General features: G+C 39.0%; 1 protein-coding gene across 7 annotated transcripts in view; it reads left to right on the top strand.

The window, feature by feature from the left end:
* RGS6 (regulator of G protein signaling 6) overlaps positions 1-26,893 on the top strand; it is a 288,794-nt gene that overhangs the window by 19,743 nt on the left and 242,158 nt on the right. The window contains exon 1 of one of the 7 annotated variants that reach the window (XM_071809269.1): positions 13,818-13,842. The exons of the other annotated variants lie outside the window; for them this stretch is intronic. The gene's annotated coding sequence lies outside the window, so the exon portion shown is untranslated. Of the gene's footprint in view, positions 1-13,817; positions 13,843-26,893 lie in introns of those variants that run through there. 7 annotated transcript variants of the gene reach the window in all.

Below are 26,893 nucleotides of genomic sequence, written 5' to 3'. Positions count from 1 at the left end.
TTCTGGTTGTATGATCTAGAATTAGATCATGCCTCTTCTTGAAAACACTACATTTTATTTGAATGTACCTCACTTTCTGTTCATCTTATGGCATTTCTACTAAAGGAATTTTCCATTTCATTGCCTTTTCTGTTTCATGATTGTCACTGTAGAATAAGGCTTGCAAGTTCTGTGGTATCAACAGGGAGCATACTCATATCATTTGATTCATCTCTCCTTACTGGTGTTTCTCAGATGTCAGTGTTATCAACCCTTCATAATACAGTCATCTGTCAAAATACATAGTCATCTTTTAGAATAGCATGCCTCATGCATTGTTCGATAATACTGTATTCTGTATTATCCATATTAAGCTAATGCATGTCTGTAGTGGGTTTTTTGTTGTTTTTGTTGAGGGATTTGTTGCTTTTATGAATAGGGTTAATATTACCTTTTCTTCAAAGTTAATTTCCATTGGTGATTGACTTTCTAAATTGAATTTACTGTGTATTAGTTATATGTACTACACATGAATTATATGTTCCTTATTGTTGAGAAATCATATGCAAAATCTGAGACAAGGCTTTTATTCTCTTGATTATCTTCCCTCTCTCCAAATGCGTGTTTAGCTCTCCGTCTCTTATTTCCTTTCAAATGGCTTGATTGCTGGTAATGAATGAGAAAAACACGACACTGGACTCCTTGAAATACAGAACACAATCTGCCTGTGTATCATTCAGTTCAGGGTTGGTGTTGTGTCACAGTAAAATAAAAGGTTTGCTTCTCACAGCAGGGATCCTGAGATGCAATTTTTGATCCCTTGAAGTGAGAAGAAGTAAGGGTGGGCTTCAGTAATGGGACCCCAATAATTCCTGCTACAAGTGTCAAATGTTCTGTTGCTTGTCATAGCTGTCTTGTTGGTGGGTTTTGAGGGAGGAAAGCCCTATGAGTACAACCCCAAATTGTGCATGCTTTCTTTACTGAGACTGCCTGAGGTTTAATTGAAGTTCATAAGCCAAGAGAGTGGTTGTGGTAGCCTGGTTTTCTTTATAATCACTAGCAAGAGACAGACACACCTAAAGGACAAATCAGATCTTAGGTGGTGCTGAATGTCCTTTTGGAGAAACCTCTGTTTTGTTAATGGAGAAAAACCTAGAACAGGCTGTTTTTTTACTTAGATAGGTGAAACTAAGTGGGATGGATTTTGGCCATGCAGAACAAAATAAACTAATTTATTTTGGCTCCAATTAGTTTGTGATATTCTCTATGGACTCTTGCAAGCAAATGGTTTCTAACTACTTTGATTGCTACAGCAGATGGTCTCAATGAGGTAAGTCCTAGTTTCTTCTGCCTTTGGGCTTAACCTTTCGGGGACTGATATTTATCAAATTCAGAGACATGTTATTTTTTTAACCCAAAATGCTCAGTGTTGCCCTGCTATTCTGGGAGGCATCTGTGTGTCAGTTTGGTAGCACAGAGGCCATCATTAGGGTAAGTAATGTTCAGGGTGTAATTTGCCTCACCCTACGCTTGTTAAAAGGAATTTTACCCTAAACTACATGAGCTGTATTGATTAGGTCTCCGTTGACTATCACGGTGGCCTCAACACCTTGCTGTCAGGTACTTATGTCATATGGTAGACATCAATAATGAAGCAAGCTGCATCCCACTCCTAGGATGTGTGATTTCTCTCATCCCCCTGTATGTCTCAGTGCTTAGCCCTGGGCTGGTTATAGGACTGTGAGCAGTGCCGCATTGAGGGGGTGCTGTCATTTATCTCAGGTACTGAATGAAAAATTTGAGGGTGCTGCAGACATTGTATTGCCATTAAATACTGCTCTGTGGGTAAAACATAGGAACCATCTCTTTAATTGGTCTGGCCACATCTGGAGAAGCTGCTTATTTAGTTTTTTTGTTGGGATTACTTCCGGAAGAGTGGTATGTGGTGCTTAAAAAAGACTGTTTGAAATGCGCTGCCCTCCTTTTTGTTGGAGCAGGTGATGTTGATACACAAGGGCTTCTGTGGAAGTGAGTGACATCCCCATCCTCACTTTGGTCTGTGAGTGCTGTGTGGGTGCTGCAGCACAGAAGGAAAAAAAAATGCAATAAAGAGCCAGTAAGAGGAAAAAAATGCACTCCAAGCAAACAGTAACAGAAAATATCAATTGATTTTAAATGCCTGTCACTTTCCCTTGAAATCCAGCCACTCTTGATTGCCCTTCTGGCTTCCAAGTTCTGGTTACTATATCCCAGGGGCCCTTTGGCTCATCGTTCCAAAAATGCAGGTCTGAAAGTTCATCCTCTGCAGACTGTATCAAAAGACAAACAGTTCTTGGGTACTTCTGGCACCAGACCTATTAGGTGACCTATTATCCAAATAATTTGACAAATCAAATCAGCTTACAGAAAGGATGGTGGAAAATTGTCATGTCACTGAAAGGAAAGAAAAATGGAAATATTTAGGGCTTGACTAAATAAGAACTGAAAATACCAATAAGGAAGAATTGTTTAGGAGTACCTGGGGAATATACCAAGAAGGATGAAAACACAGAAATGAAAATATAGATTGGATAGCAAAGCGTACTTGTTCCTGAGAGAGACCTCTTAGGATGGGGTAGAGTTCACAAACTGTACTCTTTGTATGTTTAGAATCACTGTGAGCATGGATGCTCTGAAGCATATCAGAGGGTATCATAAAATAAATGACCTGCATTATCTGATGGTGCATTTCCATCTCTGCTTAATTTTGCCAGACGTATCTTCTATATCTGCTTGCTAACATCAGCACTTAGTGAGTTAAATTTTGAATTTTTATGGTTACTCATCGTAAATCTTTTAAACAAGCAGGAAAATCTAATTTCCAAAGGCAATTACTGTTCTAAGTAAATGTAATACAAACTTGCAGCTGCCACAAGATGCTTTCAGAAAAATCTGAGCTGTTTGCTACCTTCAGTACTTGGCAGCCTGACTCTCTTTTTAAATGCCGGTTTAAGATCTGAATTATCTTCTAAAACAACAACAAAAAAATGCAGCCTTACATTAGCAACATTTCTCCAGGCAGATTCCAGAATTCAAGTTGTGGAAAACAGCTTGAGTCTTGCTGTCAGACCTGATCTGACATGGTGATGGGGTGGGAAATGGGAGAACAAGCGATTGTGAAGATCGCATGCAAAAAATGTGTGGACCACAAAGCACAAAGATAGGAGGGAGGAGGCTGTTGTTGAAGTTAGCAGTTCAAATTAAAAAAAAAAGCTGGTATTGGGAGCTAGTCAAGACTGAGACTACTATTTGATTGCTCTTAATTTGTGCTAAATAGCACATGAAAATTTCAACGGGTTGCTGTCCAAGCAATCAAAAGCAGACAAAACCAGTAAGGGTGGAGTCCAAATAATGACTTGTTGTGAAGAAAGAAGAAGATGCAGTGTGTTAAAATGAGATGGTTTCTATGCATACAACTTTTATACTTTATCAAATGAAAGCAGTCTGCATCTTTTTTGAGGTTTCCTAACCCTTTCAAGGTTTTATGCTGTTCTAGTGAGAGGCAGGAGATCCTAAAATGCATTTGAACTGCTGAATACTTTTGGCGTTCTTTTCATTTGTCTCTTGAATTATATTTTAGGATTCTGCTGCATTTAACCTTATTTTTGTACATGAAATACAAGATTCTCACACAATTGCTTCTGTTTTGTAATTGGTTCTTTAATTTAAAGTTATAATGATAATGCAGGGTTGATAACACTGCAGACCTACAGTCTTCAAATTTTACCCAAAGATTTTTCTGTTCCTTCGTTGGAGATTACGCCATTTCAAGGACTGAATTTGAGCATACATATCAGTACTTCAGGAACTGAAACATGCACAGTTTTTGATAAGTAATGCACAAGCTGGCATTGTTAGTGTTGGAAAACAAATTTAAACCTATCTGTTTACCAAAATGTGTTAACATACAGGTTAGGTAGCAGGGCAGCTTTAACTCTGCACTTTTGTATTGCACACTAAAAAGTGGGTTGCAGTATATTTATCACCACAGATATGCATGTGCCTTTGCTGTAAACAGAAGCTGACCATTTCTTGAAACTTTGCTAATTTCTTCATCCAGTTGATTCAGTGTGTCACAACTGCAGTGGGTGGTACATGGGGAGGGGAAAAGCTTGTGTGCAAGATGGGCTACTTGTTAAACTGGCTGCAGCAGTGGGTGGTTTTATCTAGGAGATTCCTTCTTGACATTACCTTTAATAACAGGTGTAATGTTCAATAATTCTCCTTTCCATACCTCATGTAGCAAAATCTTGGGTAATCACAGTAGTGGCATTAAATTGAATCCAACAGAGAGAGAGAGAGACTGTTCAATGGGGGGGCAGAGATGGGAATGGGTGTGTACAATTGATCTGTCAGGTAGAAGCAGCAGAGAGATGTGAGTATGCTGGTAAGCTGTAGGACAGTCATGGTGACAGTCAAAATGAGATAGGAGAGATGGAATTGCTCTGCAAGAGTGCTCTATGGGATAAATGTCGGGCAGGGAGAAGGCCTTATGAAGCTGAGAATAGTACTGGTGCACGAACAAATAGGTTTGTTGTTTCTTTCCATCATTTGTTTTGCAGTAATAGTTAGGACTTAGCTGAGGCTAAAGGTTCAGCTTAATAGGTGGTGTGCAAGGTTACAAATAGGGAAATGCATTTCATGTTGTAGGTAGTCAGACCCTCAAATAACTGTTTTCTTGTTTCTTTTTCTAGATATATACACACATATATATATGTACACACACAGGCATGCCTTTGAAGTAATGAAGATGAAAAAATAATCTTTATGTCTTTCCTGGCTAGATGTTTAGCCTAATGTAGGAGATATATATTCTTAGAACATACATAATGGAGATTATATATATCTGTCTGATGTATGTTCTTATATATCCCGTATGCCTTAAGTCTTTCCATTCAAATAATGCATGCACAGAATAATTCCTGTTTGCATTTTACACATACAAATCTGTCTTTCTGGTCTTGGAAAAGGTGGGCTTAGCTCTTGTGTGTTGTATCTCTCTTTGTAGTAAGATATTTTGGTGATAAACATATAGTTATCTTTATTTTTTTGTAGTTTTCTCCATATTCAGAAACAGTTTTCTTACTAAATTTATTGAGGTTTCTTTCCTCTCTGACTCATCTTTGTTCCTGTTTCTAACTGAAACAAACTGTCTCTTGCACCCATCAGAGTCTAATTACAGTGATCTATTACTTTAGCTGTTCTCAGAGGCAGAAGAAAGATGAGCTAGGACCAATAGTTATGAAAACTTCAAAGTGTATTTTTAGCGAAGGAACCAGTACAAATTTAGAATACAGAGATAAAAAGGGAAGGTTCAACTAGAGGGTAAGATTCTGCTATTCTAGCTGTAGCACTTAGTGCTTTGCATTTTTGGAAACAGTTCTCTTTTATTCCCCAGCATCTTTTTCATGTCATTATTTGTGTATTTGTTGTTGTCAGCATTTTAAGTTATGGTCTTGAAGTCTTTTCACTATATTTTTTAATTTGCTTTTGCATGTTGTTTTGGGCAAGATGCTGAATATGAGTGTTTTCTTTCTGCCTAAAGTGTTATTGTAGCCATAGGATTGTTTCCTTTATCAAAACAAAATGAAGTAGTGAAGTAGTTAAGAGCTGCCAGCCCAACTCATTCCAGGAGGCAGCTTCTGTGTATTTCAGATGCAGTCTTGAAGCCTGATATTGAGATGGAAGATAAAAGATTTTGGATGGAAGTGGATGAAATGCACACAAAGTCTTTTTGTTTTTATTGTAACTTGTGCTAAACCCTTATTCTGTCCTGATTAATAAAATACCACTTCAGAGGATTATGAACTTCTTTGAGTGGGAGGATTCATGCCAATAAATAGAATTAAATGTGCAGGACCATGAAAATATGCGAATATGGTTTTCCATTTAAAACCTCATGTTTTCCACCCTAAGAAACTTTGAAGCACGCTTTTTTCTTTTTTTCATGAGGAGCTGTCATTCCATGTTCAAGGGGAAGCAATTACTTTCATTCTTTTTTCTTTATCATTGCTGTTGTTGTCCTGTATTTTCTTTGTCCTTGTGTCTCCAAAGTTAAATGAACTGTATGTAGAAAATGAAAAGTAACTGGTTAACCAGACACTGAAGTGCACAGGTCTGCTTAACAAGGGATTGTGTACTCATTCTTGAGTATATTCAATGTTTTAGTTCAAAGGCTACATGTCTTTGAGAGGGGGTGGAAAAAGTTGGCAAAGGTGGTCATTTAAATATGATATCTCTCTACTTTGCTTTTCTTTGTTAACAGAACTTGCTAATATGACCTTGCACTAAAGTGTTTAGAAACTGTACTTTGGACCAATAATTTGGTGCCTTTGAAGGTAAAGTGCTACATATTTGTAGCACGCACAAGAAGAAACAATGAAATTTTGTACATATTTTCCTAGTGCTTCAGTGGCAGCATGAGTGGCATAGGTTGGAAGAATAACTTAATCAAGGAGCACATTAATGAATTTTTCAGGCTGATTTCTTGATTGAGAGAGATGGCAGATCACCTCCAATTTTGTTCATATTTCAGTTTTGTAAAAATGGGGTTCTGTGAGACGGAAGTCAAATAGAAATCATTCTGTGGTTATATTTTTAAACTCTAGATGGAAATGGTTTTGTACACCAGTCTTCCCAGGGTATAGTGCTGTAGGTGTCACTTCTCTTCTCGTCCTCTGCCAGTTATTTTCAGTTGTACTTTTTCCTCATTTGATGAAAGTAGGTTTGGTGGCCATTGCCTAGTAAGAATTTTCCTCTCTGGCTCTGTTACCATTTCACTTTTTTTTTTTTTCCTTATGTCTTGCATTACTTGGCAGCTTTAGCAGGGAGACCTGGAACTGGAGGGCCATGGACACTGTTGAACAACCTCTGTATTTGCAAGCACAATTCTCTGCTTGCTGGTATAACCATGGCTGCAGGAGCTGGTTTGGTGGTGCCCCAGATAAAGGGAATATTGCATTCATGGACGCTGTAATTAGATGCCTTTCTCCATCAGTAAATCCACACAATTCTGTTAAACATGGGCTTGTAGCTATGTACAAATTAGCTCATTGAATAACTTGCACAAAATGTCACATAAATTGTGGCAGCACTGGGTTCTTGTCACTTGCACTGTTCCCCACTGGGCTCTTAATAGTAAAATTAACTGGAGCTGTGTTAATTATATTTTTTTCCATGCGGGGAAAAGCAGAGCTATAATAATGGCACTACTGTTGTCTGTTCACTGAAGATAGTTCAACCACTGGCTTATATCTGGACTAATCTGTGGAAAAAACAGTGGGTAAACCCACATTTTTTTTTAATAATGTGAAAGCATCTGTTCTTTAGAAACAAGAAGCCAAAGTGGTTATTTCCTTGATCCTGTTACCAAGAAAGGTGACCTCCTTTGGTAGAGATTTTTTTTTTTTTTTTTAAAGTGTTTTTGACTGGAAAGCACTTAAAACATGTTGAGTTATAACAGGTTTTCCTTTCTGCATGCAAGAAAGAAACCTTCATTTACCTTTTCAAGAATAACAATGGTGTTTAAATTGTTCATAGCATGTTCAGCATCCAGCTTGTTTAGCGTCCTGCTTGAGAGATGTCTGAGAATTTCAGGGGGCATAGGAAAGACCTTGACCCAGACTTGCATGAAATTGTGACAGACTAAAAGTTTTATGGCAGTGGCCTATGCTCTGATTCTGTTTTTGCTAAACTGTTCATTTTGTGTGTATGTGACTGACATTCATGGGTAATAGTGTTTGAAGGAAAAATAGAGGATTGAAAGAGAATACACCAAAAGTAGGCAGAAAAGTGAACTGGAAGGATGATGCATTTTGGAGGGAGAGGTAAGACTCAAGATTGCTTTTAAGAAAACAGCATTTGCTGAGTTGCAAGAGATACTTGGAAGTACTTAGAGCAGTTTTTCAGCAGTCTTAAAAGTATCCGACTCCACTTGCGGGCTGCATGCAAGCTCTAATTGTAGTCTGCTGGCATTGTTGTCTCTTAATTGTGTAAACTTTATTGATTTGAGAAATATTTGGCCATAGAACAAGGCCTTGAGTCACCTCTGCGGTGCAGGTGGAGGCACACAGAAGCCATGGGCTCCTATTCCATTTTGCAGTTTCCTGATTATTCCCCACCAAAAAATGTTTCAGTTGACAGTCTTGAGTTCTCATGGTGTAGCTGTTTCAAATGAGTGGAAATTATTATAACTGGAGGTTGGGTGCCCTTTAGGCTGCTGTTGTCTCAGTTGCACTGAGTTCATCTGCTGGCCTGAGCGTGAGCAATGAAAGGGAGACATGGTTGTGTGCTGGGCCACGTACATGGTGGTGGACCCTGCTTTACTCCATTATTTTGAGGCATTCAGTTGAAGTGCTGAGGAAAAGAGTCAATGACCAGAGAAACCATTTAAATATGTCAAGTTGCAGAGAGCTTCTGGGGGTTTTCAAGGACAAGCAGCTGAGATGCTGTTTTCTAAATGAATTACAAAAACATGGAGGAATGGGTAAACTGGCTCCATTACTTTAATAGTTTTTTTCCCTAGTGTCTTAATTTTTTGCATATTTATTTATGCAGTTGACCGGCTTTCAAGGGCAAGCAAAATCATGAGGGAGGGAAACTGGTTAATGGAGGGAGATTGTAACAAGAGAGGAGGTGGCTGTTTTAGCTTGTAGGTTTACACCTTGCAGCCAGACTTGAATCCAAAGCATAAGAAAACAATGGCGATTTGTTACCTCTTCATGGGTCTGTTGGAAATAATTTCATTCCGGTTGATTTTTGTAGCAGGCAGACACCCCTTGCAAAAGAAATTACCCTGGAGACATTGAAGTAGTCTGAATTTCGATGTCCAGAAAATAGTAGTCTGTCTGGTTTGCCTCCGATGGCTTTGGGTTCTGTATCCAAAGGACCTGATGGTTTGATCGTGTGGGAAATGAGCAGCTTAGAAGGGAAGGCAGCAGCTTCAGCATGAAGGAAGCCCTCTGACACTCCCTCACCTCAGCAGGGTTAATTCCTGAATGGGCTTCTCAGATCTTCCTCTGTGCTTCCCCCTGGTGCTCAGCGGTTTGGATAAAAATCACACCTGGATCTTGAGTTATCTTTCAATTTCACTTCAGCAAAAATTGAGCGGGGCTTTTGGAAAGGTGAAAACCCAGGTCTGGATTGAAGCTGGAGAGTGCCTGTGAGGTGCACAAGGAACAACTCGTTCTCTGTTGCCATCCATGAAGTCAAAGCTTCGCTAAGTGCTGGCTACCTCTGATTGAAAACAAAACAAAACCAAACACCTCCCCCCCCCCAATACAACCACCAACCACAACCAAAAAGCACAAAAAAAACCCCAAAACCCAAACTAAAAAAACAACCACAAACCAAACAAAAAAGCCCCGAACAAACAAATCCTAGACAAAAATACCGCCAGCACCAACTGTGTGGAATGAAGCTGGTGGTGAGTATGGTCCTAAATGCCTAATCAAGTGATTTGGAATTGCTGGAAGAGGACTTACAGCTTGTAGCTGCCAAGTTATTACTGCAGCTTTTAACTGGAGCAGCGAGTATTTCATCTGCTTCATGATATTGTGCCTTTGGTGAGCCAGCAACCCCACTGCTTGTGTCCATATGTATTTACTAAGTTTGGATTTTGTGGGGTTGTAGTGTTAACTTTTGGTGTGTGTGTCGGTGGCAGTGTTTGCTTTGGTTTTTGATGTTTGTTTGTTTTAATTCCCGCTCAAACGTTGCTGCTTTAGGTCTTAAGCATTCAGTGCTAATGCTGGAATCTGCTCCAAGAAATGTCTTTTTACCTCTTTTGAATGCTTAGCGTACAAAACTTGAATTACTGCTGACAAAATGTTTACTTAATGGAAATCAGTATTATCTTCCTGGATTCCTAAGGATGAGACCTTTGAAAGAAGCATCTGAAATATTTAATAAGAATTGTTACTCATTGTTAGTTCAGTAAGCTTGCAAGCAGCTGAACAAATAGTTGAATCATAAAACGGCTCTATAATTCACAGAGGAACCAAATGCTGTGAGGTGCATTTGTTTGGGGATATCAGGATGAGTATTTTTTTAATTTAAAGAAACTGTTTATGAAAACTTGTGTACAAGGTATAAGTAAGAATTTTTCTTGGGTTCCTGGTGGTGTATTTATCAAATCCAGAGATGAAGACCTAGACTAGCTCAAGTGTTGCAATGCACCCACACAACACATTGGCTTGATTTAAATTCTTTTGCTGCCTTGTTGAGGGCAGGTGTTTGAACCCAGTCCTGTGGCATTAGATGTGTGTTGTCAAAGCTGAATTCCTGATTTCTGTTGTTTTTTCCCCTTCTTCTCATTACTTTTTTTTTTTACAAATACCTTTTCTGTTTTGTGGAAAGAAACTATATCAAGACCATTACATTTTTTAGTAAATCAGTTTTGTTTATCATATGTATTATGGGACTGTTGCAGCAGTGGTGAGCTGCAGCAGTGGTATAGGAACTTAATTTCTTTCTTACAGTGACATCAAGGGCCTGGGGAGCTTAAATGTTTTGTTGTGTTTTTTTTTTTTTTTAATTCATATTCTGGTCTGTTGTGACTTCTTGATCTTGGAAATTATTCTGGAAACATCCCAAGAAACAGATTCTCTTCTCTGTGGCTTCCTGGCTGAAAGTGGAAATGTGTGGCCAACCATTTAGGTGCATGTCTGAAGCTCTCCTCCAGATCTTGGCAGACATAGCAGGTCAACTAATCAGAGAGCTAATTGAGTCTATCACTAATTGTTTACTTAGGACAGCAGAGAAGAACTTGGGACAGGGCAAATGGTTCCACATGTTGGAAGAACAATGTATTGAGGAGAGACGGGTTAAAATAGTGTAGGAAGAACCTCAGCAAAATCAGTGATCAGGAAGGAGAGGAGGGGTGGAGGAGCACTTTTTTCCCCATCAGATCATGTGTTGAATCTGGCTCAGCTTTTAAGCTAATACTCTGGTGAAAATTGAACATGCCCATTTGGTGTGGCTAATGCTTTCATGCTTTGTCTAACCTACCCCAAACCTGAGAAGAACAAAAGCATTTTTGCACTGAAGCACGTAAAGCTTTCAGGATCTTACACCTCCCCTTCTTGTCCTAATTAAAGCCAGAGTGCTCTCTTTCTCTTAGGTTAGTATAGAAAGAAAACAAATTTTTCTGCAGAGTTCTGTAATGGAAATCTAGCTCTCATCTATTGCTGTGGAAATCGGGTTAAATAAAAGCAGGGGCTCTTGGCCTGTTTTATGCAGTTTCCTGAATTGTGACTCCTCCATTTTTGTTAGTACTTTGGGTCAGAACATGAGTAGCCAGGCAGTGGGTATAGAATTTTAAATTTATTTTTCACACATTGCTGAAATAAAAGGTTCTCTTTGCTGAAAAATTAATTGCTGACTGTTCCAGCACCTTATAAGATATTTATATGTTCTCTTGAGTCCTGTCTCTTCCTGTTTCAAAGTGCTGTCTTGAGAGCAGTTCAGGCGAGAGAACTGCTCAGCTGTGCTTCGTAGTCTCCCTCTGTGCCAAGGAGTCTCAAGACGGCACTCGAAAACAAAGAGACATACTCTTGGGAAACTATGAATATTAGATCACTCTGGTTTAATCAGTTGGGATACAGTGGCCTCGATTTATGCATCTGATGTTTTGTCGTTGCAGTCGCTAAAGTGCCTTTCAAAATTGTTAAATCCAGGGTTCTTAAAGGCATTGGAAATCCCAGATGGATAGTGCTGGTGTGGTATTGTTGTCCAGGCTCTGTGTCCAACATACAAAGAATTTGATGACAAAATCAGTTGTCTCTTACTTAAATGGCTTATTGTAGTATTTTCATTGTGTTTCTTTTTTCCTCTTGTATTTGAAATGCGCAGAAATGAATAACTTACTGGTTTTGCTTCATTTGGAAATGCACAGGATAGATGGTGTCCTGATTAATAGCATCCTAGAGTTAGTCTTTCTTAAAGGGTAAATAATTGCTACTATCAAATTACTATATAAAGAGGGGGCCCTCCAATGAAGTGGGTCAGAATATTTGTTCTGGCTGTACTGGAGTGTCAGCAGCGAATCAGTGTACTTCACTGGTGCTACTGTAAGGCTACTTGGCTCAGCTAGGTTCATAAAGCTGTTTTTCAGTGTTGCAATCCAAGTGTTACTGCTAACCTGCCTTGAATTTGTCACTGTTGACTTTCTTCATGGTTTAGTGGTTCCCTTCAAGTCAGTGACCTTAGTGCCTCCTCTGACTGAATGAGAAGCTGTCAGGAGTTTCTAGCATCTGAACATTGTGTGTGGTGTTTTGTGGTGTTTTGTTTTTGTTTTTTTTTTTTTTTTTTTTTTTTTGAGAGGCCACTGCAGACTTCAAGAGGAGGAAACCCCAAATATTTACTATTTTTATCCGATAAAGTTGATATGTTTGTCAGAATAAGTGTATTGACCTCCATGCAGCAGGATGGATGCATCAAATGAAGACCGCAAATCTAAAGGCAGCAAAAATCTATAGCAGTTAATTGATGATGTGCAAAATCTCTTTTGGAAGCAGTGTATGTATAGAGCTAAAATGAAACATCTTGTGAAATACGTCATTGCGATAATTTCTGGAACCTGAGGATTACATCTTGTTCTGTGGAGAAGCAAGAGAACGAAGGCACAGGTTAATAGGTCCCTCAATGGCAATTTTAAATATGAGGAAAATGCTGTAGATCATTGTGTTTCATTTATTACAACTGTCTGGGCAGGCAGTGTGAGGTAAGACAGCTGCTCTGTTGTAGTGTTTGAGCTTATAAGGATGGAGCCTCCTCCTTTCTGGTGGATCTTACTGCTCTGAAGCCTGATGAAGCAACAATGCTCTGTGTCACTCCCTGTCAGTAGGCACAAGGGCACTGGGGGAGAAGGAAGCATGTGTGGATGGACTGTACAGGTATTGGGGGGACAGCTTGCTCCACTCTTCAGGTTACGTGTATGAAGTACAGCCAGTATGTGCTGGTGTTCCCAGCTGCCCCTTCAAAGTTACTGTCTTGACACCTTATGTAAGAGTGGAGGGAAACTGAGGATGGTGGCCTTTCCTGCTCAGAGATAGTGCAGAGAATGTCATGTTAGGACATGCACATTTTGTCTGCCTCCTCCAGCTCATCTTTGCAAGAGGATCTTTATAAGTAATGTGGCATAAGAATAGGTATAGCAGCATCCAGGAGGCTGCTTTGTGTGTTAGTTGCCCACCTCAGTGTCCATCTGTGCCTGACTTGGCTCCTGGGTGGTATATGGGGAAAGTGGGAAACTGCTTTAAAGCTAAAATGTCTTTTAGCTTGTACAGAAGTTTGCCCTGCGCCTGTATCCCAGTGAAAATGTTTGAAGTACTCAGGAAGAAGCAGCTGACACTGCTTATTTGTATGCAAGGCAGCTGAAGCATCAGTAATACTAACAGCATCAGCAGTCCTGGTAATCTGTCTGCCTCTATCAACAGAGCCTTTGAGAGGCAAGTTTCAAAGAAATAAATGCAAAAGGCTTGTGTTACAGTCTGAGTAGTGAACGCATTGACAGTCAGTTGAGGTGTTTGACATCATGATGATGCTGGGGCCAGAGGGTGGTTTTGTAGTGTTGGAAGTGGGGAGGCAGGTTTGATATTTTGAGCTGTACAGGGTAAACTGTCCTGTTGCCTTCCATATCACCTTTGCTTTTTCTCCCTGTAGGTCATACTTGTCTCTGTTCTGTGCTCTGCCTTTTAAGTTACTGTGTCTTTATTCATGCTTTTGGATTGTCTGTGCAAAACCAGCATGTTTGGATACCTTGTTCTTGCTGAACGATCTAATGTCCTTGACATCAAACTTGCAACATGAAGCTACAGAGGAAATTAGGTATGTGGCATACAGCTTCTTGTTCTTGGTTTTCTCTTTTTTTTTTTTTTTTTTTGTGTGTGTGTGTCTTCATTTTAATGATTCTGGGAGTGCTGAACTAATTAAAGTGGCCAGTAGCTTTCAATATGTAGTTTAGTCTCAGACAAAATTAGTATCTTGCTTCAGCTCACTGTAATTCTGGTGTAAAGGCATTTAGTGATAATAATGTTTAAAAATCAAAGCTAAATTTGCTGAATTGGATGAGCCTCTGTAGAATGTGGCTTCTCTGTAACAAATGGTTTCAAATTAAAATGACATAAATACCCATAATGTTTCTAGAGATCGTACTGTACATAATACTTTCATAGACTACTGAAATGCAGCCACTCTTGGTTGAATAAGTATAGAGTTTGAAGCTGAAAGCTGCTTAATAACAATATGAGAGCTGAAAAAGTGTTCTGTAGGTGAAGATGCTATAGAAATATTTGGCTGGATCAAAATGTAATAACTCAAATTGGAATTTGGCCCAGATGCCTGGACTGATTCCTTTACTATCATTAACAAAGTAAGTATTCAGTCAGTAGGTGACATCAAAGTCTGAGAGCTGCCTTAATATCGTATTGAGCTAGGGATTTGATTTTACATAGTGTATTACCAGCACAGCTTCTGAAGCTCACTGCAACTACTTTGAAGTTCTCCCACCTGGTACTTGGACTTTTCCTTGCAAAAATGCTAATTCAGATTATCTGTTTTTATGATTGTTAATGGCTTGATCCAAACCCAATTAAAGTATTTGGATACATTCCCCTTGCCTTCAGCGAGCTTTTCATCAGGACTTCTGCTTGTACAGATGGAAATGGTTGCTGGATTTTACCTTAAATAATTTTATTGTAAATGAAGAATAGTGTTTTTATGTATGTATATTTTGATGTTTGCTTAGCTATACTTATCCTTGAGTGAATGAAAAGAGGTTCAGATAAGTGAGAAAGTTGAAGTCCATTTTTGTTGAGAGGCCAGCTCAGGTATGGTAGGAACCAGAGTACTCTTCTGTGGTTTTTAAAGTCAGTCAAAACAATTGTTAAAACCTAAGATTTGCCACTGCTGTGACAGGTAGTGAGGAAGGTAAAGCTTGTTCAGTGAAGAGCTTCAAGTCCAAAGAGTTTGGGCTACCAAGATGGTCAGGAGCCTGAAGTATGTCTCGTGGAGACAGACTGGGCTTGTTGAGCCTGGCAACGAGCAAATCCTGTGGAGGATTGAAGAGTAATTGCAAAGCTGATGGGGCCAAGCACTGCTTGATAATGCCAGATGATGTAACAATGGGTATGGGCCCTGAATTACAGCTTGGGAAGTTCAGGTTGGATGTGAGAGAGAAAATAATTTCCCTAGGAGGGCAGTGCTGCACTGACTGCTGATGGCTTGACAGATGGGCTGGACCTGATGTCTGGGGAGGCTGTCTGTCTGTGCAGCCTGTTCTGGAGGGGACAGTGGTGGAAACACGCTCCTGGCCAACTTGTACTAGGTGTGCTCCTGAAAATGGGCAAAAGAGATTTGTGAAAACAAAGACTGTGGTCCCTCCTAGGTGTATGTAAAACTACCTTTTGCATATTCTGTCTCAGCTTGTGGGAAGGGGCTGGCAGCTGCTGGTATCACTCTAGGGCCTCATTCTACTTTGCTTTAGGCAATGAAATTATTTACATTTTGATTATTGAATCCTTCTGGATGTGTTCAGCAGTAGTATAAATTCTCTCCATGATTTTGCAGCAGAAGACGGCCAATTTTTTCTTAGTTGTTTTAAACTTAAATCTTCTATATGCAATTTCTGAATATTAATGTGATAGGAAATTAAGCAGGAAGAGGAAATTTAAGAATAACCATTGGACTGTGAGATATAATCCTACAGAAAATATCCTCTATTAGTAAATGCTGTGTATATATGTACAATACTCATATTTTTGCATGTACAACATAAAGATGTTTGCATACACATAGACGTGTATATGTCTTTTTTTTGCATAGGTACAGTATATGAACATATGTGTGCAGGTTTATCATATTTGAAAAGACAGGGAGAAATATCCTGTAATGTGGGTAGTGGAGAGAAATTTCACAGATCTGGGATTCTGTTTTTTTCTTCCTTCAGTTGACTTCACCCTGCCTCAGTCCGTTCAATGGAAAATATCAAAAGCCCTGCTTTTCCTGTGTAATTCCCTTCCTCTATCAGTGACGACTTCTTGCTAGTACAGTTTACCAGAAGACAACTCATGTTTTGTTTTTGAGAAGGCTTTGGCATTTCTTTCTGTTCTGATGCCAAGAAAAACCAAGACATTATAAAAATAGCAAAAAGGAAATGAAGATGCTTCACTAGAGTCACTATCCTGTAATTAAAATGAAGTCATAATTGTAGTTCATGAAAGCATTTCTGCACTTAAGTAGTGCAATCTTATAAACTTAAGATAATAATGACGTTCTTGTGAGTTTTGAAGTTTCATCTAACTTACTAGTTGCATATCCTGGGCTGGCTAAAGCTTGTCTGAAGTCCCAGTGTGGCTTCCACTGACCATGCAGACAGCCACCTCCAAGGGAGCATGGGGTTGTGCTGCTGGAGGAGCTCTGTGCCTTGGCACAGCCCCCTCTTTCTTTTTTAATCACCAGTATAAATTTGCATTAATAAATTGAAGACATTGCTCACTATGTTTCTATCTTCCTGTATCTGGGCAGACTAAGTCTAGCCTTTAACCTATCGTTTTATTCTGTCATTAGCTAAACTATGATCAGTTCCTGCTGTGCATACGGATATTTTCCTAGTTCTACAACATCTTGTCTATGACTGCTTCCCTTCATTCCCTTTCATGTGAGATTTCTTTTTGCCCTACCTTACTTAGGTTAAAAGCCTTAACTTCTAAAGTATTAAAAAAGAAAAAAAAGCTCTGCAGAAGTCTGTTAGCATTACTACATCCCCTCTAGCATCCGCTGTGCATATTTTCTGCCTCTTTAGAAAAGGAGTGTCTGTTCTCCCTGTGCCTGCACAGCACTTAGTCTAATGGCCCATGACTTGAGCTCAGTCCCGTTTCTGAGTTGGACAGAGAAGGAGCCCTATCCCAAGGGAAGATGCTTATAATTCTTTAATTACAGATTACAGCTGCCTTGTAAAGTCAGAGCAGCATTCACCTCCTGATGGGTCATAATGTTTTAGATTTCTTGAGATACACATATTGTTTATCATGTAGATATATTTTTTGAAGCAAAATAAAGTGTTCTTGTATTCATTTAGAACTAGAAATCAAATGAAAAAGTAACTGAAATCCCGATTAGCAAAAAAGCTTATATTCTTTCCGCTATACAAATTTAAAACAACTAATTTGCCTGTCTGTTTACTGTCTAGTGGTGACAGAAATCTGAATATTTAAGTGACTTTGTGGTTTGAATAACTAAGGTTTGTGGAACTGCGGTGTAAAGCCAGTGGAGCAAATGGTTGCAGCTTACTAGGATTAATTAACTGTATTTCTGAACCAGTGTTTTGGCTTATGGAGCTGATCTCTACCAACTGTCTCCTCTTCATCATACTCCCTAGTGCTTAGCAGCCTGCGGATGTATGTACTCAACCAGGTCTTAAATGCTCTTAACTACTGAGTCCTTGCACTTCAGTGGCAAATACTGTGAAATGACAGACACTGTATATTTCTGAATGAGAACTTGTGCTCTAGAGGAAACTAATAAATGTTTCTCCTACAGTTCAGGCTGCGCCTGAACAGTCTTGACATGCACAAACAGGAAGAGGGGACGATGATGAGTTCCAGTACTTACTTTCTGGTTTTTCTTTGCTTTCTTTTTTGATGTATTAATGGAAGTTTCTATTGTGACAGGGTTTGAGTTCAAGTCCTCTGGTCAAAATTCTTTGAGTTCTCCTTTTGTTGTGGTTCCGCTCCATGTTTTTATGTACTTTAAAACAGATGGCTAAAATCTCCATTTCTTCCCAGTCCATCACTCCCCTGAGACTGCCAGTGATAGCAATGCTGTCGTACGTGAGGTGTTACAGTGTTGGTGTTATGACTGGCTCTCAATTATGCAATGGCAACCCCGCCAAATCAGTCCATTCAGATTAGCACTTGCTTAATGAAACCGAAATACTTTTTTTGTTATTTACCCACTCAGTGCCACATTCAAAACAATTATATGGAGATTGAAAGCTCTGTATAAAAATGTGTTGAACCATTTATTTTTACCAGTGTGCTGAGCTTTCCGTCCAGATTAGCTGTCTTCATTTCTGTTCCATTTGAGGAGAAAGAAACAGTATTAAGTAGCTAAATCAGAGAAGGAAAAAACCCACAACCTGATAAAAGTTTTATTTTGAGGCTTTTAGAGTGGTGTTTTCATTTCTGTGGTAGCTGGAGCAATTTGAAAGATAAGACTATCAGTTTTCGTATTTGGAGAACTGCTGCTGTTTTCCTGGAATACTGAGTTGATACATATTTAAGTAGCTAAAACTGCACCACCCCCATGTTTTAGCCAATTAATGAAACAACATTAAACTTACTTTGGTATGGACTTGCAAGTCAGTGAACTCAAGTACTTTTCGGTGTTTTGGTCATTAATCTTAAAATGTTTCCACTGTCAGGGAAATCAATCAGTATTTTGTTTTAATGTTTGTAGAAATGCATCAAGAAATCCCTGAAAAAGAGAAAATGGAAGGACTTCTGAAAGTCATTAGTCGATCCCTTTTCTAACTTTAACACAGTTTACTAAAGATTCCCGCTTCATAGTCCACATTACATAGGCTAGATTGTTATTTTTGAAATAATGTTGTGTTTGCCTCTATTGTCCTAATTTATCCAAAATCTTACTGTGAGATATCTATAGGTGATTTATTAACAATACCTTAAAGAAAACAGTGAACTCCAGACAATTTTATTAATATGCTTCTATCTAATGACTCCAAGTTTACCTCAGGAGAATTGATGCAAGCAGATGACCTTCCCAGGAACAGTTTCCCTCTTGTCTTCCTTCAGTCATCCTTAGAGGAGGTGGCTTGGTGTCTGAACTGCAGAGCTTACTCTGAACACTTTGGCAATGTAAACCAACAGTAGAGCAGAAGAGATGAAGGTTTATCTTGTAGTCAGAATTTTAAAACACCACTCCGAAAAACTCAGCCCATAAGTTTTTACTTAAATATCAAAGTATGGTAAAGATGTGATACCTTTGAAGCCCTTGATGAGTATAGAAAGTAAACTGTTGAGTGTTGTTTTCAAAAATCAGAACTCTTAAAATCCTAAATACTTGATTTCTTCAGTGTCTAAAGAAATGCTTTAAAATTGGCAAGTTTAAATAAAAACTGTATTTGTAATCATCCAGTTGACATATCACATAAATAAAATATTCTGGATGAATGTATTTGCTACTTGCCAAATAGCCACAGTGCTAGCAAGACGCAGTTTTTGTCAGCTGCTTGGACTCTCGTATAGTTTAAAATGTCAGTGTATTGTTGCAGAATAGTGCAAGGGAAAGCATTTGTTTGGTGTTGCACTCTAAAAGTGTACTTTAGAGGTAGAGGAATGTCAGGATGCAAGTTCAGATGACGGATTCCATAAGATTTGGTTAAGGTGCTTGACATCTAATGACATCTTATATCTATATTGATTATTTTGTTGCTTCTCCCAAAGAGCAACAGCTTTCTTGCTGAGCAAACAGACTCAGTTTGAAACTTTTCCCCCTCTTACTTCCCCTGCCTTTGCTTTTGTTACTAATTCTTTGCCCTTATCTCCTGTGGGAACTCAACAAAACAAATGCATAAGGATCACAAACCTGTTAAACAGTGAGAGGAAAGTCTGAAATATTAATAATATTTTTTTGAGATCTTTAAACTTTAGGAGGAAGAATGATATTTTTAAGATATTCTGAGATTTCCGTCACTAGGTCGAACACAATCTAGTTCACTCTCCTCTGCTGACGTCTGAACACTGTCTGATGTCAGCCCCACTAAGGCCACGAGAGCGCTGCCAGTTATTGCTCTAATACATGTGTCAGTTTGGGAACTGTGATGTTGCAATTTTTAGGTTTGCAGATTTTTCCAGAGCTGCACAGGTGAGTGCTGAAAAGACCTAGAAATGGCAATGCTCTGGTCTGAAAGCCTTGACTTTGACCTGGTTGTTGCCATTCAGAGCCTGGGTGTAATATGAGAAGCTGTTGGGGTATTTTGCCAGGAAAGCAGGATTCATTTCTCTTGTATTCTCTAAAATTCTTCGTATTTCCAACCTGGTGTTTCATGGTGACAAAAATGGCATCATCATCTGCCATTGTCATTCTCCAAAAATAGAAAGGTCTATTCCTCAAGCAAGATATCATTTGCATGTTTCTTTCATGGCTCTTTATTCAGGATTTTGAGATTGGAGATGGACAAGGCAAAGAGGGCTTCCTAATTAAAAAGAAAAAAGTTCATATTGATCCACATCACGTCAAAAATCTCTTCTACCAGAAAGATGGTAAACTGTAGCTGAAAACGTGTCTGCGTGTATTTGACCCTGGTTTCTTACAGCAACACATCTTTTATAAACCTTTCATTGCGAAGCAGAGGATCATAATCCTTCCAAAATCAAGCAATGAATAAATCTCTGTTCAAATCCAGTCTGTCACCTTTGAAAAGATTGCCTCCAAGCAGTTTACACTGTGCTGGATATGCATGAAGTAGGGAAAAAAAAAAAAAGAAAAAGAAAAAAAAAAGAAAAAAAGATTAGCCTTCCTCTGCTGCCTAAAGAAAAGAACAAAGTTCTACACTGCAAGTTAAGGGAAAGAATGGGGATTGTCTAAAATAGGTCAGAGGTGTATTTAATTTTAAAAGGCTTGGGCTGAGAAAGGAGAGAGAATAAAACTTTCCATAACGGCAATCGGGTAACCCTGATGTGTAGTGGTTATGAAATAATTACACCCCAGAGGGATTAGAAGCATCCACCATTGCCTGCTGCCTTGTAATGCCTTGGGGATGTGATTAACTTATGATAATTAAAGCTCTTATAGTGGCAATACAATATGAACATAGGGAGTCTGAAGAGGTTTCAGGGTTGTGGCTTGGTACTACGTCTAATGTTCATGTCATCCTGTGCTTATCTGTAAACATCCCCTTTCTTTATATATGTTTCCTTATTGTTTGACCCTTAGTGGATGGCACCATAAATTAGTATTGCCTGGGACCTGAATGATTTGTTCAGTGCCTTGAGTTGTGCTAGCATGCTGCTTCTGCTTGGATAACTATCTGAAATGCGGGTACCCTTGATAAGGACTCTAATAGCTTCACTACTTGCTGGTTTTAAACAGCATGGAGGCGAGGATCGTACTCATTGTGGTCTTCAGGACAGCAAAGCTGTGCAAAGCATGCATACTCCTTAGGGAGGACAACTTCTGGATGGCTTCAACTTTTATAAAGTTCGCTTTGTACTAAATCGGAAACATCCCCATTCTCATTTACTTTTTTCTGGTGTGGGTATGTGTATAAGTGGAGGTCTGTCACTCCACATGTATAATATAATCCTATGGAATGTTGTGCAGCCTACTCTCTTCACCAAAAGTGCTCCCATTAGTTTTCTCTCAACTCTGAGGAAGTGATTCCAAAGAAAATATTTTAGTTTTCACAACACTAAGAATGCTAAAACCAGGGAACCTTGTCTTCACAATGAAGGTGTAGCAAAGATATTAAGAAATATTAAGAACAGAAGAACGGTGTGCATTGGCAGTGGCTTTATTCATCTGATGTTGCCAATGTACTCTTCTGAACAGGCATCTTAGTTTTACCAAGACAAAAAGGATGTATTTCTGACTATGTAGTGGTGCAAGACATGTCGTACCTAGGTGTTTTCGCTTCACTGACTGTGTATTAGTGTTTAGGGGTTTTGTGTCTTAACCACCATCAATATTGTTTGTAGTATTAAGGGTAGTAGCAGATTTACCAAAAGCATGCAGTTCTTAAGAGGACAGTTTGGGGACAATTGCTCCTTTAAAGGAATTTGATGTTCTCTATCAGATGTAGCGGTTGGGTTCATTGGTACCATGTCAGGTGCTGGGCTGTGACTGCTGGTCAGACCTTATGGGTGACTTCTTTGGTGACTGATGTCTGTTGCGAAGCTGTCATCTCTTCAGAGGGAAAGAACCCATGATTTTCTTGTAACACCCAAGATGCACTGCTGTTGTGTCTGCTGAGCTCTGCATAACCTGCTGGGATGGGGTAGTCATGCTTAGTAAGTTGCAAGGTTGCTTTATTACTTATGCTTCAAATGTAGGCTAATTTCCCTGTGAAATCTGTGTAGGCAAGATTCAGGTTTAGATGCTTTTGACAGTGCTACTTACTTTATTCAGAAATGTTTTTGTGTTTGTTATTGAATTTCTCAAGAATGTGTTTTACAGGGACAAAATCTACTCAGTGGTGAAGCCTAAGTATCTTATATTACATTTTCTTTTTCTTTGATCTAATTAAGTGCTCTGACATGCACATATCCCCAAGTAAACCAGGCTTAGGTGTATATATGCAAAGCAACGTATTTCTCTGCTTATTTGTGTTTATTGACTACAATATGGGACATCCATGGTTTCTTGAAAATAAGTTTGTATCCATTGTTTGTCTTTGGCGTGGTGGCACTTACTTGTGTGTGTTGGTTGGGTAGATGATAATCCTTTCACTTCTTGGACTGTCAGGAAGAAGGCTATGAGTGGTATAACTTCCTATGCCGCTGAAGTACACTGGTTGTTATGAAGACTTAAAGGAATTGGACTTGTTGTATCATTATTATCCATCTTTTCTGTTACTTTGTGCTTACTGTTAGTTTTGGAGATGTGTTGAGTTCGCTATGAAGAGTTTTTTATGTTTTTATCTACTTTTAAAAGGATGAAGATATTGTTCCTACTTTGTTCCTTCACCCTTACAGTGGAGACCACCAACATGCCCGAAATTTAATACCTATGGGCTTTCGTATTTATACCTTTTTATACTCCTGCTCACTGTGGAAACTGAGTTAGGTGGGATGGCAGTATGAGGGGCTATGTCTGTGCTCTAGCGATTATATCTTGCTGATCTGTACCAACAGCTTCATAAGATGGCTCTGGCAGGAATGACTCTACCATGCAAAAAAGCTTGCAGAAGAAAATATACCACGTCTTCATTTAAGAACTCCTCCTTTCCTGTATGCTGTGGTGCTATGAGACCTTGGTGCTTTGGGCTCATCTGCACAGAGCAGGTAATGCAGTGTGGTGAGGTGAGCTGTGAATTTACAGAGCATTAGCTACCTTTCTAGGGGCAGTGTGGAAAGAGACTGAAAATGTTCTAATTTACTTCACTTTGAAAGTATATGTTCATCTACAAGCATCCTTGGGAAGTAGTGAAAAAAAGCCAGTAGGCTGCACAGTCAGAGGGTAGCTCTTTTAAGCAGTGTTTTGTGCAGTGCTTTCCCCCAGGGCTGAGGTTAGCCAGCACCTGTTGCCCAGCTCTTATGTAGTCCTTCCCACTCTCCTCAGTGTGAAGATCTGGAAACTCTCAGACTTCTGTTTTATACTGGGTAAAGTTGTTTTACAGTGACCTGATGTGGGTACTTGACCCATGTTTACCTAAGCCACTCACTGATTTGAATTAATTGGAGCGTTTTTTTTTAATTTGGTCCTGTTTTTTGGATGAGACTAAGACCAAGTAATCTTATTTCAGAGCTGTCTACAAAAATGTGCAGCGTTTTGTGGAAATGGGTCAGTCAAGTGCTCTGTTTACAGAAATTATGCTATTCGAATGTTAATAAAATAGTTGGTGTTAACTAGGTCCTTGAATACTTTTATGAATCCTAATTTGCCAGTGAGTGCAGTTCCTTCAGCCTGGGGAACTTTGTTTAAAAGAAAAATTCAGCAACTACAAATTGACTCAACCACCTTTGAGGCTTTTGGTCCAACTCACTCTTTGTTCTCATTAGCTGTCATGCCGTGTTTAACTGGCTCTGGATAAAAACACACACATTGGCCTCCAGGCAGCCAGGAACTTTTTGTCTGAAATACTGTTCCAAATAACTTACCAGTTATTTGCTTGAGGCTTTCAAAGACTTCAGTTATTTTGAACAGTAGAAATCTTACAGCTTACAGACAAGGAGTACTTAGTTAGGTCTTTATGATTGTCTTTATTTACTGAACATTGTATTAAAAAAATGAAGGGCAGCTTTGTTTTCTGCTTTTCTGGGTGGTACGTGTATCTTTCTTTTTTGCTGTGGAGGGACCTGAAGGTGGCCAGGTCTTCGTCCCACAAGGGCTGGAGAATTGGTAATTCTACTTCACATAAAAAAAAGAAGACATTTAGGAATGTCTTTCCTTTCACATTGATTTTTCCATAAAACTTAGTTTTAATGCAACATAACATCCTTTTAACAACACTCGCATACTTAATTTCAAATTTTACCATTTGTTAGTTTTATATTATATGATCAGGCTTAATAGCCATTTTACTTTTTTTAACTGCAGTGACAATTGGTGCTATAATTGATACAACAGAAATTTAGAAATAATATAAATGAAAATAAATTTATATCATAAAGTAATCACAAATGAAAAAATGAACTATGGTGCATTTTAATTAGTAATGAATCTATGCTGAAAGGTTCAAATGGAGATTTTTAGGATTAAGGTATCTAAAATGTAATGGTTTGGTTCTTTCTGCAGCAGAGCCCTTTTTATTATACATCAAACTGGAGCTGGATGCAGTGGTAGTTCAGGTGCAGCAGATCAGAAATTCTTTTACAGGCATATTGGAAATCTGTAATGAAAAGAGTAACAAAATGACTAGACAGGAGAAACCCACCTGTGCTCCGAAGTGCAAAACTCCATACTGTGATACTGTGTTCTTTGTATGCTCTTATTTCTTGTTCAGCTACAGTTTATTGTGTTTACAATTTATGTCTGCCTCAAAGTAAAATGGGATTTTTCTGGTTGATGTTCAAGGGCACTGTTGCTTCTGTCCTAGGGAATACATCTGGGGGCCACTGGGTCTGAGAGGGTGTCCAGGTGTCAGTGCTGCCCTCTGTGCCTTGCTGTGTGTTCCCCAAAGTGGTGAAGTGCTTGGGAACATGTACATTATCTGTAGGTTTCAATGCTTTGTCAGGTTGGATTGCATCATTCACGGTTATCACAGGCTTGGCTTGGGATTGCTACTAAGCATGCTGCTGCTATGGTATTTTGGGCATAGTTTGTGTTCTCCAAGTCATATTCATAGCCATGAATGCAGAAAAAAAGTTTAAAAATTCAATTTATATATGATAGTACTGCTTCTGTAAGAGGATTGAGCTGTATATGAGCAGTGCTGATGTTATGCCCTTGTCCCTTCCAGCCAGTGTCTATGTATGATTTGACCGTATATATGTATATATATGGGGGGAGAGGGGTAGGAGGTGGAAATTAGATTATAGTGTTGTAATAAGCCTACATCCTTTCTTCCTTTTCTGGGGCGGTACTAGGGTTCGTAAATGCAACTGCAAACATCATAGAATCTCCATTCAACTCATGGTACATCTCTGGAAGTGCTCTCAGAAATAAAAGCTGGGGTGAATGGGCAGTCAAGAGGGCTAAGATTTTATCAGTGTCAACATAAAGTTCAAATCTCATCTGTTGCTATTCTCGAACTTGCATGCAAACGCAAGATCTATGCTAAAGGAAATATAGTGGTGCCAACGGGAAAGTGCTTCCCCTCAATGCTGAGGAAAATTCCATGCCAAGATGATTGTATTTGTGGACCTACATAAGGGAGGCTAAAAGGATTGATTCCTGACGAATATCTAAACAGATAATATGTCGTGCAGTCCTGTTTATACTGATCGAAGAATTGAAAGGACAGGCATAAGACTGGGCTTTTGCAATTTGTCTACCTACCATTTATTGTAACTGAGTAAACAAAGCAGCTTTTGCATACCACGAATGACTGAAAAAACGTATGTAAGCACTGTATCATATTCACCATCTCTAATACTTGAGTTCCAGACCTTAAGTAAAAACTTTTTGGTTTTCTCTTCTTGCCCAGGAAAAAGGAAGTTTTTGTAATGATAACAACACATGACACTCAACTGCAAAATGTTTCTGCCTTTCTCCTAATGTCTTAGGAGCACTCATGGTCTAATAAGGATGTAGTCATCCCAGATTTTAGAACAAGGCATTTGACATGCTTCTCTGTGTTTAACATGTCCCAGTAGTCACACTTTGGTAAAGAAATGTTGAAGAAAGCGTCAATGATGTCGCGAGACCTGTTAACCTACATCTAATTTGTCTTCTCTCTGCTTTGTGCTTGTCTAGAAAAGGTAAACTTTTATAGGGGGCTGATTAACCTCTGGTTTTAAGATCCCTTTAACTGGACCGTTACTCATCACCAGGAGAGCCAGGTCAGGGATCTGCGACATGGCACACTTACATGTTGAAGTGCCCTTGTGATGAACTGAGATTCTTTGCATCTCATATTGTGGAGAGAGCTTGGTGAGAAGGACTCACAGAAGTGACATGGAAACGAGCGGATGCACTGTCAGACACAGCTGACACCAGCTCAAGCTTGCAAAATTACATTTTTCAGAGATTTTGTCCTGTAAGACAATGCAGATAAAAGACATGAGATTGGCCTTTTTCAAGGGCTCTTTACAAGAGAAGGATCTCTCTTAAGCAAAACAACAACCAACCAAAACCACAACACAAGATGTTAATCAAAACTTTTCAGTTTTCCATTTTTGGTTCCTCCTTGTTTTTGTTCACTTATTTTCCAGAAGTTGTGATGCTCTGGATTCCTGAAGACATCTTTTATGAGCTGATGCAGTTAGGGGCTCTTCTGTGTCCAAAAAAAAAAAAAAAAAAATTGGTCTGCAGTACAAACTCAGCTTACTCCTGACTTACTGTTGTCCTTTAACCTGAACTTTTCAGGTTGGTTTGGTTTATGTTGGCTGTGGAAAAAGGGATAAAAAAGAGAGAGCTGACAGCAGTGCTTATTATGCACAAACATGGTTGTTTGGATGTTAGAGTCAGCAGGCTTAATTTTTTTATTGTGGGTGGCTCTGCTACTGACCAGCTGAGACATCTTCAGGAAGTGATTTCA

Source organism: Patagioenas fasciata, chromosome 5 (genome assembly GCF_037038585.1).
Source record: "Patagioenas fasciata isolate bPatFas1 chromosome 5, bPatFas1.hap1, whole genome shotgun sequence".
Classification (NCBI taxonomy): Eukaryota; Metazoa; Chordata; class Aves; order Columbiformes; family Columbidae; genus Patagioenas; species Patagioenas fasciata.
Note: the sequence above shows the minus strand (reverse complement) of the source record. Positions and strands in the feature narration are given on the sequence as shown.